General features: G+C 40.5%; 1 protein-coding gene across 6 annotated transcripts in view; it reads right to left on the reverse strand.

Moving 5' to 3' along the window:
- Positions 1-13202, reverse strand: part of LOC136878816 (phosphatidylcholine:ceramide cholinephosphotransferase 2) — a 724489-nt gene that overhangs the window by 221395 nt on the left and 489892 nt on the right. The window contains exon 1 of one of the 6 annotated variants that reach the window (XM_067152318.2): positions 3236-3403. The exons of the other annotated variants lie outside the window; for them this stretch is intronic. The gene's annotated coding sequence lies outside the window, so the exon portion shown is untranslated. Of the gene's footprint in view, positions 1-3235; positions 3404-13202 lie in introns of those variants that run through there. 6 annotated transcript variants of the gene reach the window in all.

Raw genomic sequence — 13202 nt, forward strand, 5'->3', positions numbered from 1 at the left:
GGCCAACTAAAGCAGGACGTCCTGGTGAAAAAATTATGTAAATATCTGCATTAGTTTTGATGTATGAATTAAAAATCAAGACGTTGCGATTTAGCGGTCAGTGAAATGTTACTACAGTATGTTATTGCATGTACGAGAAAACGTTATTGCTCATTTCTCTCAAAATAAGTTTTTCAAATCTGTTTCCTCCATATCAAAATTATGCGGTGTTTTTAAATGATTTTTTCCTTGTATTCTTATGCATAATGTTAAAAAAACGGACCAAGATCATGTGCCTAGAGTTGGTAGTTTAGGGTGACTAACCGTCCGGCATTTGCCAGACATGCCCTCCTTTTTAAAATGCTTGATCTCTGTCCGACAGGCATTTATTATTTGCTATTAAATGCTCAGATTTTTGTATATTTGCTCTTAGTCATTCAATTCCCTATTGTTTTCTCTGATGCAAAGCTATTTTTGTTGAACTTCCTCTATGTCAGTCCATATTCTGAATATCCCTGTCAGAATACTTGGTTATTCGATGCGCATGCGTTCTGATGAAATCTTGCAATGCAATCGCAAGTTACATCAGTCCATTCATGTTCTCCCTCCCTACGCTGGCTTTCAGATGAACTAAGAATCATATTCACCGAAGTTAGGTTTTATGATAGTATATTGGGTATTAGTCCGAAGGCTGGATTCATCCTCCACAGCTCCACCAAAAGCTATTAGAGATAGCCCAGGCATCACTGAAGAGGCATACTCGGGAAAATTTCGTGTGGCTATTTCTAGCCGAGTGCAGCCCTTGTATGGCAGACCCTCCGATGAGGGTGGGCGGCATCTGCCATGTGTAGGTAACTGCGTGTTATTGTAGTGGAGGATAGTTTTATGTGTGGTGTGTGAGTTGCAGGGATGTTGGGGACAGCACAAACACCCAGCCCCCGGGCCACTGGAATTAACCAATGAAGGTTAAAATCCCCGACCCAGCCGATAATCGAACCCGGGACTCTCTGAACCGAAGGCCAGTACGCTGACCATTCAGCCAACGAGTCGGACTACTAGGGAAATGACGAGTGAGGTAGTATCCCGTTGCTTTCCTCACCAAGACAGAAGTTGTTATTGCACATCAGTCTGCCAAGCCCACTAATATGCATGCACCAACTGGCTCTATGAGCGACATTTTCAGACCATTCATAACATTTACTTTTATAACCTAATGAAAAAGAATAGCACATGACATACTCCATTCCTGAAGTAGTTACTAGCATTGCTATTGGCTAACGTACAATGCGTTGTGACGTCATTCTCGGGAATTATGAGAATTACATTCTGTTACCAACCCCCGCAGAATAAAAGCACAAGTAAATGAAATGAACAGAGATAATGTAGAATATAAGAAGAGCTATGTGTTTATATGAAACTTACCTTAATGTAGTGGAGGATAGAGGACACCGGCAGCCTTGAAGAAGAATTCGTGCACCCTAGTATGTCGGGTAACCAATCCACAGGAATGGCTTTGTCAATTCAGCTTTTCACCACTAGCCTACAAAGAACGCGCTGCTATTGCCCTAGGCCAAATGTCTGTCATGAAAACAGTGATCCACGGACCCACCAGCCGGCAAGAAGACAGGGTAAATTAATTCAGCTTTTGACCACTAGTCCACTTAAAATGCGATGCTATCGCCTCCTAGGCCAATCTCTGTCATTAGAACAGTGACCACAGGTTGGCAGCCTTGTGCACCGCCCGATCACGCCGAAGGAAACAAACGACAGTCATTCCGCGCGTAGACGTTTGCGATACAAGTGGTGATCCATGGTACTAATGTTGCGTGGCAAGTAAACTTTCCACTTAAATGGGGTTCAAATTAGTGTTAGATCCGAAAATAAATACCGTAATCAAAACCGTTTGACGTACGAATCTATATCAGCTTGCATTCGGGAGATAGTGCGTTCAAACCCCACTGTCGGCAGCCCTGAAGATGGTTTTCTATGGTTTCCCATTTTCACGCCAGGCCACGGTCGCTTCCTTCCCATTCCTAGCCCTTTCCTATTCCATCGTCGCCAAAAGACCTATCTGTGTCGGTGTGACGTAAAGAAAGTAGTAGAAAACGTAGGAACCGAGTGTATTTTATAGGTTAATCGACAACGGACTCCCCAAAATGTAAAACTTTGAAATATCTTTCAATTTAAAACCGTAACAAAGCACTGGTGTCTTGCTAATACTGTGTGAGAGAAAAGTGAAAATAAAATAATCTTTTGACACCGAGTGGAGTAGGCTTAGCGGCTGGTTTAGGCTTGCTTTACAGCTCTACATTCGGGAGGCGGAGAGGCTTGTCCCAACCACCGTCTGTCTTGAGAATGGTTTTCCGTGTCCGGCCACGCGGTGTAGGGGGCAACGCGTCCGCCTGTCGCCCGGCAGCCACGGGTTCGTTTCCCGGCCGGGTCAGGGGTTTTTAATTGTAAATGATTAATATCCCTGTCCTGGGGACTGGGTGTTTGTGTCGTCCTTAACGTTCCCTTCCTCACATTCAACACTTTACACTTCCGCCATTTACAAAATACATGTATAGTACGCGAACCCTTTCTTGATCCCTGAGCTCTATAGTGCTGAATGGGAACTTGGGATCAAGAGAAGGTTCCTCACATATGGTGCAAGCAGGGGCAAGTAGGTCGACGCCCCGAACAAATACAATTTTTTCTATGGTTTTCCGTAGTTTTCCATTCTCCTGCACTAAGACGAATGCCGGGACAGTTTCTTAATAGGCCACGGCCACACCCACCTCACTTTCTCCACAATCGCATCACTAACACAAATGTCCTTGATCTGAGAGACGGCGTAACCGTCTAGGAGGCCCGCCGTACCCTGTCCGGATACGAAATGAAAACTTTACCCCCCTACCCCAAACGTTTGAACCAATACATCTGCATATCTCTAATTTGTTAAAAGTGTTTAATTTTATTTAAATGTGAAACCTTCATTTGGTACAGACACAATCAAAACTGGAGAAGTTTCAAAATACAGCTATAACTTTCCCTTAAAATATTTCGCAGAAATGAATTCAGATTTATTTACAGGAAGAGTGAAATATGGAATCAGCACAATATTAATTATCGCATTATATGGATTCAGCGTTATAATGAACAGGAACAAGGAACTTACAAGATATTATTAATGTCTGCTTTAACGACACCACTGTCATTCTCAAGGGGTCAATTATGTATGAATTAAATATTTCTGGTATTATTTCACGATACTTACTACATTCGGTTCACTGCCAATATCCATTTTTGTCTTCTTTCTTTTTCGTATTCCTTCCATGCGAACGCGAATAACTTGACGCTAGAATTGCAATAACATTCTGAATTATGGCAGTTCATGACACAACAGTATCGCTTAGCACGACAAAGACGTTCGACTTTGCCTCTATATGAAAATTTCGTGTTACAATATACTATTATACAGACAAATAACAAATGTCCGTCAATCAACAACGGAGTTGTGCGAGGTATTAAAGGTCGGGAAATACAACATACTAGACTCGGCCTCGAGATACTTCCGAATTCCGCCACTAGAGTTACCTTTACTGAGCTGTCTCCCCCACTCATTGGCAACACGTTCGAATACGAAAACTACAACAATTAATTAAACCTAGTAATTTCAAAAGACACCAAACAGATATGAGATAGAAAACACAGACCAAGAGCAATTGTATGACTTACTTTCTACAACGTATTTCTTACACTAGGCTAAAACGAAATAAGTAATTCACGAAAAATTGTATAAGCAGCGTTGTCACAAGGACCACTTCATTTCATTTCATCTCATAGAAAGATATTCTATATTGTATAACGTAACGATACATAAGATTGGATTACCTGAATTGCAGGAAGCTATCATAATTCCAGCACTTTACGATTCAAGGGGTTCATTCTGAAATTCTTGAAGGCATCGTCCTGATCGGAAATTTCCTTGGCGTTATTGTCCAGAATTGGTTTTAGAAACTCCGTTAGTATTATTTTACGTAGTCTTTCCTGGTCATAACAACCAGCACAGTGAAAGCGCCGCTGTAACTTGGGAACAACATTGGCAATTAACCTTCTTCACGAGATTTGTTTTTCCCAAGTAACGCAGAGTCGAGTACGTGAACTTTAAAATGTTTCTTAGGAAATACACAAGCTCTCTTGATGGATACCGCAGGGCGCCCCAATCTTGCATTCCAATTAGATGTGATAGTGGCTGGCGGCTGATGATAGTCCTTGTAGGCATGTTTCACAGTGGGTAGGCCCCTCAACCACTCTTACCAAATAGCCAGCAATCACTGTCAGTGAGACAAGTTCCATGGTAACGGATGGTTATGAAAATATAAAGAAATGTACATTCTGACATATTTCAGTGACGTATGCTGGGATCAAGACGTGGGCTACCACTAGCCTTAGGTTACCCCTTTTTGATGGTTGGTTTAGTGAACGTCAAGCCTTACGCGTTTTTAGTTGCAGCCAATAGCCAACGGAGAAGCCTGCTGTGTTGTCAAGGCTGCTTCACAAGCCTCTGCTACTGTCAATACTCAAAACCTGATCAGTGGAGATGGTAGCCTGAGGTTTAGCAACTTAAAGTCCGGCTTTGTGGCTAAATGGATAGAATGCTTGCCTTTGGTCCGATGGCCCCGGTTCAATTCTCAGAATCAACCCTAGCTTGGGGACTGGGTGTTTATGACGCCTTCACCATTCATTTCATCCTTATTAGGTCATCTTCACGCCTATACAGATCCCATGCACCATTATTATTACCGATTATTATTATTATTATTATTATTATTATTATTATTATTATTATTATTATTATTATTATTATTATTATTATTATTATTATTATTATTATTATATAGAAATGGAATTTTACAGCATTACCAGCAGTCGTACCCATCGTTCACTGGTGTATTAGCTTCCTCGGGAGATCAGTGGTAGTGTCCGAGCCATGATCACGGGTTCGATTCCAACAACAAAAAAAGAGAACACCAAACTTGAAAGATTGAATTTTATTTTAGCAGATCTACCTATAAAAAGTTATATTATTCCTATAACAGGAGCCCTGCAGTGTCTTCCTACAAGGATGTAGAAGTAAACGGGAGTGAAATACCAGCACTCTGTTTTCTATATAATTAAGTCAGAAGTATGAGGTGAAGAAGTATACACGAGGAGGAACGCAATGTTGTTAGTTAGCAGTGGCAATCTGACGGAGCGAAGCCTAGCACACCTATCCTCGCGGTCCACGCACCTATCGGACATTCATCAGCAAGCCGCGCGAGGTGGGTCTAGGGGAGGGGGTCGTAGAGCCTGGGCTGCTAGAACAGTCTCCAATGCCTGCTTTTCCCACCTACAGCTATGAACGTACCTGCTACGGATATTTGTTCTCAGCTACGTCGAACCATCTTGGCGTCCTGGGAATCGGAGCGGCTAGCTATATGGATTTCCAACAAACTGAAAGCAATTACGAAGACAACTGCCGTGTGGCGGTCCTCCTTATGGCCTTCACAGAGAGAGGCCATAGTTTTATGTAGACTGAGGATAGATCATGGAAGATCTACGCGCTCTTACATCCTGAAGAGGGAAGGACCCCCCCCCCCCACCCAGTATGTTCTTGTGGTGCCGAATTCACCGTGGCCCACATCCGAACAGTGTGTGCCGATCTCTCTGACCTAAGACGGAACCTCGGTCCGCAGAACTCATACTAGCCGATGACGGGAATACTACTGATCTCGTCATTCACTTTATATGTGAGAGTGGATTAATCAAGGGGTTCTAAATTTCAAGTTTTCGGTGTCCTTTTCGGCTTAATAATGTCACTTTTATTATTTTTAAAAGTTCATTTTCAAATCCGTCCGTTCAATACGTAGTTTTAAATTTATTTTCAATTATTCCACTTAATTTGTTCAGAGAGAATTGTTACCTAGTTGTACTTCCTCTTAAAACAACCACCACCACCAGGGGCGTGGTTAATCTGACATGATCTGCATGATTCGCAAACACATCTTTTCTACCCTGAAAAATGACATGCAATGGGTCCACGTCGTTTTGGCACACGTTGACAACTGTGGTTTCAATATCGATGTTTGGTACAAATCCATAGTTTAACGGTTAATGTTATAACCTGGTATCCTCGGAGGCTGCGATTCGATTTTCGGTATTGCCATAAATATAAGTTTAGCAGGAGGGCTGGTATGTGGTTAAAAAGGTACTTGCAGCTCACCCCGATTGGGGATGTGCCTGGAAATAGCTGGAACATCTCGAAGAATACGAGACTCGATAAGAATCCCAGCTTCCAGGACTTAAGTAAACCTTCCTGTTTCACATTGCGACGTTATTACCAAAGCTCGTTTGATAGAACATCAACAATAATGCCGTTGCAATACGACGGAGAAACAACATACAGTATATTGCACCTGTCATCTAAGATCATCTCATACAAATACATGGTGGTATGTGCAGTTTAAGTTGAAGCAATTACTTGGTCTCATTTACCACTAGATTTAACTCCACTAGGATTCATCCTAAGGACTATAATTATGAAAAATCATTTGGATATCTGTACGCAAGAATACTAGCCTCTTCAAATGGAGATTCAACACATATGTGGTATTTGAAACAGTGTACCAGAACATTCTTTAAAGGTACAGTATAATGGTTGCAACGAAGTTGGTGATCGCTTCTTATAACAGCTCTTGCAATAGAGGAAAGCAGTTGGAGAACAATCTGATCCATGATCTTACAAGGTTTGACATAGCTACAACTTCCATGTTGTCCAGCTCTAGCCGATCTAAATCTCTACGCAGCTGAAATCCAGAGGCGTTTAATCTTAAATACAAATTAAGGGATGTCTAATAAAGATCTTATGCACCTTTTATCAAGAAATGTTTTAAATCAAGGGATTTTTATTCACAACAACGATCATTTTAAGATTTTGTGAATACAACTGTTAGTTCCCACGAACTTTATCATCAAGAGTTCAATGAACAATTCAACCAGTTTTATTGATTATTTGACATGAAACTTTAACAAAGTGTTCTTTAATGGGTCTTTTCAATTTAATATTGTAATTTTTGTATTCTGATATATTATTGTAGTTTATTCTAGCTGATGATGTCCCTTAGGGGACGAAACATGTACTAGATGTAATAAATTATATGTGTACTGAATAGGCGGGCCACTTAAATATAATATTTAAGTTAATCTTAAATATTCGCTACTTGATTCTTCTGTAAAGTCACAATTCAAAACTTTCTATTATCATCCTTTCTCAAACTTTATTGTCCACATAAAAACTTTCATATAAGGTCACAATCCCCACTAAAAATTCAAGAAATTAAATTCTAATTCGTGCCTATATATATGCATCCTCTTCTTCATCATGACATATTCCCAGCTACTTCGGGTGGGCACTAATGTGGATTAAGCCGGATGCTTTTCCTGACGCCAACCCAATGTGGAAGGATGTGCGTGTTTCTGTGGTGGTTTGTAGTGTGAAATGCTGTATGCAAACGAAGATGTGTATTAAGAAGAATTAACCAGACATGTTTCAAATCCCCAGCCCATTCGGGAATCGAACCCGGACCCTATCAACCGAAGGCTTCTACGGTGACCATTCAGGCAAGGAGACAGACATGAAACTTTCTGGGGTCAGTGGAGTCACTCAGGCTCATTCTATTGTTTATCTTTCCCCTTACGTTGCACTAACACAGACTGATCTTATGGCAACGATAAGTGGCTTGGCGGATGCAAACTGTATGACAGTGCAGATAATTTTGCTGATAAATTTTCAATAATGAACTTTAATGATTTTCACTCAGGTATACTCTTATTTCTGCTTGTGATAGGCGACCTTTGACATTATATGGGAGAATGGTGATACATATAGAGCCTTGAGACCAAAAAGCCTCTGGGATGGGTTTAAAGAAATTGTTGAGGAATGCGAAAACAGGTTTGTACCTTTAAGGGTGGTAAGGAATGGTAAAGACCCACCTTATTATAATAGAGAAATAAAGAGACTAAGAAGGAGGTGCAGACTGGAAAGAAACAGACTTAGAAATGGCTGTGGAAGTAAGCAGAAATTGAAGGAACTTACTAGGAAATTGAATCTAGCAAAGAAGGCAGCTAAGGATAACATGATGGCAAGCATAATTGGCAGTCATAAAAATTTTAGTGAAAAATGGAAGGGTATGTATAGGCATGTATAGGTATAGGTATGTATAGGTATGTATTTTAAGGCAGAAACAGGTTCCAAGAAGGACATTCCAGGAATAATTAATGAACAAGGGGAGTGTGTATGTGAGGATCTTCAAAAGGCAGAAGTATTCAGTCAGCAGTATGTAAAGATTGTTGGTTACAAGGATAATGTCGAGATAGAGGAAGAGACTAAGGCCAAAGAAGTAATAAAATTTACATATGATAACAATGACATTTACAATAAGATACAAAAGTTGAAAACTAGAAAAGCGGCTGGAATTGATCAGATTTCTGGGGATATACTAAAGACAATGGGTTGGAATATAGTACCATATCTGAAGTACTTATTTGATTATTGTTTGGTCGAAGGAGTTATACCAGATGAATGGAGAGTTGCTATAGTAGCCCCTGTGTATAAAGAAAAGGGTGATAGACATAAAGCTGAAAATTACAGGCCAGTAAGTTTGACATGCATTGTATGTAAGCTTTGGGAAGGCATTCTTTCTGATTATATTAGACATGTTTGTGAAATTAATAACTGGTTCGATAGAAGGCAATTCGGTTTTAGGAAAGGTTATACCACTGAAGCTCAACTTGTAGGATTCCAGCAAGATATAGCAGATATCTTGGATTCTGGAGGTTAAATGGACTGTATCGCGATTGACATGCCTAAGCATTTGATAGGGTGGATCATGGGAGACTACTGGCAAAAATGAGTGCAATTGGACTAGACAAAAGAGTGACCGAATGGATTGCTATATTTCTAGAAAATAGATCTCAGAGAGTTAGAGTAGGTGAAGCTTTGTCTGACCCTGTAATAGTTGAGAGGGGAGTTCCTCAGGGCAGTGTTATCGGACCTTTATGTTTTCTTATATATATAAATGATATGAGTAAAGGAGTGGAATCGGAGGTATGGCTTTTTGCGGATGATGTTATTCTCTATAGAGTGATAAATAAGTTACAAGATTGTGAGCAACTGCAACGTGACCTCGAAAATGTTGTGAGATGGACAGCAGGCAATGGTATGTTGATAAACGGAGCTAAAAGTCAGGTTGTGAGTTTCACAAATAGGAAAAGTCCTCTCAGTTTTAATTACTGCGTTGATGGGGTGAAAGTTCCTTTTGGGGATCATTGTAAGTATCTAGGTGTTAATATAAGGAAAGATCTTCACTGGGGTAATCACATAAATGGGATTGTAAATAAAGGGTACCGAACTCTGCACATGGTTATGAGGGTGTTTAGGGGTTGTAGTAAGGATGTAAAGGAGAGTGCATATAAGTCTCTGGTAAGACCCCAACTAGAGTACGGTTCCAGTGTTCTGAACACGCTACTAAATATACTTATCTAGTACTTAACATTACTTTATTAGGAAAATGCATTTGTCACAGCATTGCATAACTATTCACTACAAAGAATGTTCCAATGAGAAGAACAGCTGTTCTCTCCAGAGAGTATACATCTCTGTGTTGTTACGCTGTTGTTACTAGCGCACTCACTGTATTATTTTTAAATACACTATAGTCTCCCCCACTTAGAAATGTGTTATACACTGAATTTTAAATAAACACTTTGAAGCTGTGAACTTATCAGATAAGGAATATAGACGAATTTAAAAAAAAGGGAAAACCAGATAATCTATTGAATTTTGAAAAAGGTACTTCACTTCTCACAGAACAGTTGAGCTGAGTTGGTTCACAAAACAAAATCACGGAACCGCACAGGCAGTCGAGTATGTCTTGATGATCTACGGACACGTTCATTTGTTGGAACATCGGTATTCTGTCGTAGTGTCTCTGTCGTATCTGGAGTTGATGGATTTTCTACTGGAACAGCTGGATCTTGGCGTGGTGATACTGTTAAATCAGAATTAACCGAGACATGGCATTCTGGAGCTCTAGGTACGTCGTATGACTGGGCTGGTTCAAATGTAACTGATTTAGGTTGAATGAGTGTCCCACGCATTTGGTCAATATGGCGTTTCAGTGTCCTTCCTGATTCGTCCAAAATAACTAGGTAGTGTCGCTGACCATACTTCTTTACAACCTTTCCAAATTTCCAAGTGTACTTGTTATTGCAAAAGAAGCGCACCTGGCAACTGTTGGGACCCTCACCAGGATTACCTGATTCAAGAACTGGGAAAAATCCAAAGAAAAGCAGCTCGATTTGTTCTGGGTGATTTCCGACAAAAGAGTAGAGTTACAAAAATGTTGCAATGTTTGGGTTTGGTCGACTAAGTGGTATGTTCCGAACTGTCAGCGGAGAGATGGCGTGGAATGACATTAGTAGACGAATAGGTTTGAATGGCGTTTATAAAAGTAGGAAAGATCAAAATATGAAGATAAAGTTGGAATTCAAGAGGACGAACTGGGGCAAATATTCATTTATAGGAAGGGGAGTTAGGGATTGGAATAACTTACCAAGGGAGATGTTCAATAAATTTCCAATTTCTTTGAAATCATTTCGGAAAAGGCTAGGAAAGCAACAGATAGGGAATCTGCCACCTGGGCGACTGCCCTAAATGCAGATCAGTATTGATTGATTGATTGATTGATTGATTGATTGATTGATTGATTGAAGCCGTAAATCTGACCTAAGGCTAACTGGCTCCTCCCCGCAATTAGTGGAAGGACGGAACAAAAGTTCCGAAAAGGAACCGCTCAATATGTCGCTAGTTGTCACAAGAGGAAATCCTTCAAAAATCTTCATTTTCTTTCTGTTGGTTCTGTTCTGTTGAGTAGTGACTCGAAGTATCTCGCGAGTTCCTTGGTGTTTTCATCATCTGTGAGTGCCAATTTTCCATTTTGTTTTCTGAAGCAGAGGTCCTTGAGCGTGAACCCATTTAATCTGTTGAGGAAGACGCTGTAAAATTCTCTGGTGTTGTAGTTGCGGAAATCTTGTTCGGCCGACTTCAGTTGATTTTCCAGGTATTTCCTTTTGGTTTGTCTAATGACTTTAAAGGTCTGTCTGCGGACTTCACGGAATTTTTCCTCGTTTTCAGGTGTACGGTTGCTGATGAACTTTTGGTATGATTATTATTAATATGGCATCAGGAAGAGTAACCGGCTTTAAACCCCTTGGCAAAAATTCCAACACCATGATCAAACCTGAAATACTATATGCGAATGGTCGAACGCAAAACATTTACAACAAAAAATGCGTCTCAATCTTCACCAAAATTCGACATTACAACACCATGATCAAACCTGAAATACTATATGCGAATGAAACACTGGATCTCCACAGAAAAGACATCCTGAAAGAGGAACGTAAAATCATCAGAAAAATTCTCGGCCCAAAACTGACTGACGACGGATACAGACTGCAATCTCGTACAAAAACCGAGGAGCTCTCAAACCTTGCGGCCGACATCAGAAAAGACGCCTGAAATTTTACGGACACTACAAACGCCTTCCAGAAAACCAACTGACAAGAATCTTACTAGAGGCAAGAGAAAACATAAAAACAAATAGGTGGACATTGGAAATCCGCTAAGACCTGGAAAACTCAGAAATCAAAGTGGCCGACATCGCAGGCCGAACCCGTTACAGAACGAAAATCAGCAAGTGGAAAGTAGAGTCAGAGAGAAACCACAAGAAGAAGACAGGAGCCAAGTGGACAGAAGAACGAAGAACCATGATGAGAGAAAAATTGAAGGCTGTCTGGCAAAGAAGGAAATGCACAACTTCTAAGTGAGTTTTGCATGATCAGTTTTCTGGTCTTTTTCGCATCTAATAATAATAATAATAATAATAATAATAATAATAATAATAATAATAATAATAATAATAATAATAATAATAATAATAATAATGTGGCCAAAGTTCTTCCTGCGAAAAGCAACTCTTCTGCGCATTATTACATTGTAGCGTTACTTGTAACGGTATGCTGAAGTTATACTACACTGTTACTGGACGTAAGACGGTAGTTGATATGCAAAATTGTCTAAAACGTTTTTAAAGGTCTTTCTTATTTAAGCACTCTAAAGAAGTTGACTGATTATGCCGGAATTCGATCCCTCCACCATGCACAGAGAAAGTGACTGTCTAACCAAGTGTAGTACGCTGTCAGCCTTATTTGTGAATTTAAAGAAAATTACTTTATTTCCAAAATACGCCCGCCTGGTGGCCATGATCGTTAAAGCGTCAAGTCTATATGGTCTGACACCGGTCTGAGTGCCGCTGGTCAAAAAACAATTCACCATCAGAATGCTGGTCGGCAGAGTAGAAGAGAGTTGGTGGCATACAATTTCTAATCACTAGATTGCGTGCCAAAAGCCTGGATTTAATTCCAAACCTCTCCTTCATGTGGAGTGAAGGCATATGACGCTGTCGATGCTAATTCGTCCGTCAGATGGAGACGTGAAGTCTTGAGCAGACCACTTGGTGCTATCCGACAGGAGCAGGCTATGTGCTGGCACTCGGTTTCAGCCTCTCTCTACCTAGTGTCATACATCACGTCATTCATTTCATTAACTCCTCTCATGAGGTTGACATCAGGAAGGACATCCGGTCGTAAACATCGACAAAAATTTCATTTCCTTGCGGAGTATATTATAAAATATTACTCCGATTTTAGCATACTGCTACCCGTATCTACCCTTACTCAAATAGTTGACTTGGCCTCTGCTTTCGTAATTGTGGATATTACGACTGGTTACCACTTTATGTGCAATACTTCTAACCAACAAGACACTGGCGTAGCCAGGGGGGGGCCAGGGGGGCCGGGCCCCCTCCCAAAATATTTCCTGAAACTAGAGCGAGGATTAGCCGTTGTTTTACGTACGGTACGAACAACTTAAAAACGTACGCCGAAATGTTAAATTAACGTAGCGACAAGAATCTATTAGTAGGGCTCAATAGGGACATACATAATTCTCCATATTTGTACTGCTTGAATGAAAGGAAGACACTTAGGATTGTGATGCGCGAGGATATTTCCCTGTAGAGGCCTCAGTATTGGGAATGAAACCGTGTATTGACAAATGTCAAGACATGAAGAAAGGGCCA

The sequence above is a fragment of the Anabrus simplex genome, chromosome 8 (genome assembly GCF_040414725.1).
Source record: "Anabrus simplex isolate iqAnaSimp1 chromosome 8, ASM4041472v1, whole genome shotgun sequence".
NCBI lineage: Eukaryota > Metazoa > Arthropoda > Insecta > Orthoptera > Tettigoniidae > Anabrus > Anabrus simplex.